This window comes from Eptatretus burgeri, unplaced genomic scaffold (assembly GCF_056783735.1).
Source record: "Eptatretus burgeri isolate ZD-2024b unplaced genomic scaffold, Ebu_testis_v1 Ebu_testis_scaffold_3163, whole genome shotgun sequence".
Taxonomy (NCBI): Eukaryota; Metazoa; Chordata; class Myxini; order Myxiniformes; family Myxinidae; genus Eptatretus; species Eptatretus burgeri.
The window spans coordinates 320398-325000 of record NW_028225111.1 but is presented as its reverse complement, the minus strand read 5'-3'; the positions used below and the strand labels follow the sequence as shown (position 1 = coordinate 325000).

General features: G+C 42.3%; 1 long non-coding RNA gene across 1 annotated transcript; it reads left to right on the top strand.

Moving 5' to 3' along the window:
• Positions 1 to 7: 7 nt before the first annotated feature.
• Positions 8 to 956, top strand: LOC147006585 (uncharacterized). Its single transcript, XR_015054737.1, has 2 exons — positions 8 to 54; positions 269 to 956. It is a non-coding gene; the product is annotated as an uncharacterized LOC147006585 (long non-coding RNA).
• Positions 957 to 4603: the final 3647 nt, after the last annotated feature.

Genomic DNA, 4603 nt, shown 5'->3' with positions numbered 1-4603 from the left:
GTTTCTGCAGGAATGACTTGATGGACAATGATACACAGAGTTTTCAAGGTTCCAGTAAGTACCTTCTCTTCCTGCTCACCACTGTGATGCTTTTCATTTTTGATGATGGAAGAAATTTCAAAGGAGGCATATTTAATGCTACAGTATGTTTAACAACAGCAGATGGACTGTGGTAAAATAAGGTAAATTTTGTAAAAGAGAGACAGGGACTGAAGAGTCTAACACTGAAACTTCCAACTGATCCCATTGTTAAAATTTGTATTCCCAGGCAGATCCTTTGCACATGGAACGTTTCCTCTTTGTGTCAATAAATTTTATTTTGGAGGTGATGCTCCAAAAGGGTTGTTGCTGCAAAAGTTGTCATGGCACAGAGCTAAAAGGAGATGTACCTTCATTGTTTGCTTCACTATGTTGGGAAATTAGCATCGTTTTTATATGAGTTGACCTTGTTATCAAATGTGTTAAAGATTGAGAGAGAGTGCGTAACATGGCAGTTTGTGTATGGAAAGTGATGGAAAGATACATTGCAAGACCATCCATCATGTTCTGTCATGTTAGTGATTGCTTTCTTTTCCACACACTACCTCATACTATTTTTTTCTTTTGAGAAAAAGGTTTGAGAAGGATTTTGCAAGTTAGGTCTGAGTGCCTTTGAAAGCTTGCCCACTCTTCACGGACACCGCAGGATGACCGTTTATAGCTGGGCCAAGATTCAACCCGAGAGAAGGCATCTCAGAGTGGAGTGTAAAACCAACAGACTGCACTGCCAGCCTAACCCATATAATATTGTTCCGGAAATGAGAATTTCGATATTTTGTTGTTACATGTTGCTTTCATTCATTTGAATGGTGATGTAATTATTGTTGGTTTGGATTTAAAATTTGGAGCACGCGTAATTTTGGCGAGGGTATTGCATTGGGCTCCATCTGTTACTTACAAAATTGAAGATTTTTCAAGTTTATTGGTCAGTCGATTTTGTTATTCTGTGTCTGTCTGCGTCTGTCTGTCTGTCTGTCTGTTTGTTTGTCGCCGACAGGTCACAATTTTAAACCGATCCTCACGAAACTTCACCACATGATAGAGTTTGTCACAAGAAAGAAGCCAATTGTTTTAGAGGTCAAAAGGTCAACATAGGGCAAAGGTCAACAACTTAGGTGAGATTTCAAAAATCCTCAATTTTCATCCGATCGACTTGAAATTTGAAGGATATATATATATATATATATATATATATATATATATATATATATATATATATATATATATATAAATATATACATATATATATACATACATATATATATATATATATATATATATATATATATATATATATATATATATATATATATATATAAATATATACATATATATATACATACATATATATATATATCAGGTCACTGAATTCAACCACCAATTATTTTGGAGGTCAACATTGGCCAAAAGGTCAACATGTGCCAAATTTCTAAAATTGTCAATTTTCATCTGATTCACTTGAAATTTGAAAAGGAATTTGGTCATTTAATTCAGCCGCCAATTCTTTTTGAGGTCAAATTTGTTTTATGGATTTTGCAAGTGTCATGCTCTGTATGATGTCTTCTTGTTATCGCGCCAAAACGAAGTTTTTGCAAGATATGTTAGTCAGCTTGTGTTTTTTTAATTTAATTTTATTTTTTGTTTGTTTGTTTGTTTGTATGTAATCACGTATAAAAAATTCTGCAGAGCACAGTTATCATTGGAAATTTTTATTACTTCGCATATCAGAGGCCTATAGAGGTCCCTTTCAGCGCACAAAATATTGAAGGTCAAGGTCAAAGGTCAAGGTCACTTTGTCGCAAATCAGGGGAGTCGACGAAACCCTTATTTTTTGAGTAATTTTGATCGGATCGTCTTCAAACTTCATGGGAATATAGTTCATGGTCTGGCGCTCAGCTGATTAATTTTTGGTGGCGATTGGCCTTGACCTTCATGGTTAGCACCTCAGGTCAAACATATTTGACCCCAAGGTCAAATTTTCAAGTTTTAGGAACCATATCGTGTAGTACCTCAAATTGAACACCTTGATGAGTGCTTTGTAGATATGTCAAGCTTGAGACATTATGAAGTCATTTGGTGACGTTATGAGGCAAAAGCATATTTTTCATGGTTACTCTGTTGAACGATTCTCATCGGAATCTCTCGTAGGCTGATATTCCTCAAGGAGTCGCTCCTGGTGGATAGCAGCTCTGTTCACCTCAGTGTGACCTGAAAGAAGTCACACGTGGTCACCTTTTGGCAAGATACGGGTCACCCTGCGGGTGACATTCGTTTATTAGAAATGTTCCCAGTTCGTTTCCGTCCTTTCTTGCATTGGTCCAGCATGGTTCGGATCTGAGTTTTGGCTGGGTTTCTATACCCGATAATCCGTTCATCCTCGCCGGCACGGCTTTGGCAGTTCTGCTCGACTGCACCCGATCCGGAGTTGGTAGTTGGTAGTTGGAACTCTACCGCAGTCAGAAGAGTGACCCAGTTCTAGCAAGATGTGCCGAGGGCGTGGTTCCCCAGTAGTCGACATCGCGTAGTTAATTTCGTAAATTGGTTCCAGACAAAAAGACCCTACGCTACGCGGTTGAGATGTTGGCGTTCCACGGTCGGTTCAGCGACCCCCCAACTCACGGAATTATCCGGAGCGACGGCCTACAATTCCGGAGAGTCCGGTGGGAATAGACGTAACTTTCCCCACATAGTGGTCGTTCTCGCCACCGGTCCCCGGCCCTCAACAATATAATTAAATTGAAATAAAATAAAGATTTTAACGGTCATAGGAAAAAGAAAATTCCAGAAGTTTACCACCGTTGATGCAGCATCTTTTACACCATCTTATTTAACACCAACAACAATTCAGTCTTGCATCTCATGAACGAACTTGGGATAATGTATTACCAATCACAATAGTTGTCTCACGGATGAAAAATTTGTCTTTATAAAGACAATTAGCAAAAGTACCCATCACTTTGCTGACGGATTTTATCGAAAGACAACATGTTGTACATCACAAATACTCTGCTCTATTCACTCTTGCCCGAGGTCATCTTCCATCTGGTTGGAAGTCAGCTGACATCACCATCATCAACCATTCTAACTGCTCATATACGGCATGAGCGAAAATCACTTCGGCTCTGCTGTGAAGTTCACTGTTGGATTCTTTGGTTTGAACCTCCGTTTAAAATGAGCGATATGAAACATTTTTTTTTTTTGTATACCTTGGTCGAGGCTCGTAAGAGAGCTAACACACAACTCACAGCAAGGAGGCATGAGACAAGAGGGGCGGGAGTGGAAGGGACAAAACAGTGGGGAACAGACACATTAGGTGAACTGTGGAAGGGAGAGGGATGGGGATGGGACGGGGAACATGGTGAAGAGAAGATGGACATTACAGGGACTTTCAGGAAGGAAAGCAGGGGAATTGAAGGAAGTGGGCTTTGGTGGATTATCGGGGGTAGAAAAGATCGAGGATTTGGATGGGGGAAGATAAGAGGTGGTGGTGAACAGCTGTTTTGAAAGCCTGGAGGGAAGAATGGTAAAGGATAGAGTGAGGAAGTATATTCCAAAGGCGGGAAAAAAGAGGAATGAAAGAGTGAAGATGAGCAGTGATTCGTGATTTTGGTAGTTTTACCAGAAGGGGGTTGTTGGCGGACCTTGAGCGCCCTGTGGAAATGTGGTGGGGACAAATCGCAGAGAGAGCAGGGGGGCCATGGCTGGAGAGGAGTCGGTAGAAGACAGAAAGACCACCGACCAACCTGCGGTGATTGAGTGAGAGGCCCAAAGACTCAGCTTCATTGCGGGAGATGCCGATGATCTTAAATGCCCTGGTTTCGACAGCGTGAAGCCGAGAAAGGTGGAAGGCAGGAGCACCAGCCCAGAGGGGAGAGCAGTACTCCATCAGGCTACGGACAAAAGCTTTGTAAGTGGTCAGGAGCTCAGGAGGGCCGAGGAAGGACTTTGCACGACGGAGGATTCCCAGTCGGCGACTGGCTTTTGAGGCGAGGTTGGAAATGTGACTTTCCCAGGAAAGGTCATGGCAGATAGTGAGACCCAGAAGCTTGAAAGAAAAGACTTCTTCCAGAGGATTGTTGAGAAAGTGGATGGGGGGGTTTTCTAAACGGTCCTTTCGAAGAGACATTGTGAGAGTGTGAGATTTGTCTGGATTGAAAGACATGTTCCACGTGTTGGACCAGTTTGTGATTTTATCCAGATCTGCAGTGAGCGAAGAAGCTGCTGCTTGCCGGTCTGAGGGATGACAGATGGTACGGCAGAGGGTGGAGTCATCGGCAAAGAGAAATCGAGGATTTTCCAGAGAGTCGGAGAGATCATTGATGAAAACCAGAAAAGAACAGGGCCCAGAACGCTACCTTGAGGAACTCCAGCCTGCACAGGAAGAGGGGATGAAAGAACTCCATTTAGGGCCACACGTTGACTGCGACAGGAGAGGAAGTCTGCGAGCCATGAGTGGAGATGGCCTTGAATACCATGGGAAGAGAGTTTGGTGAGTAGTGCAGGGTGCCAGACTGTGTCAAAAGCACGTGATATGTCCAGGGATACGGCTCGGATTTCCTGTCTG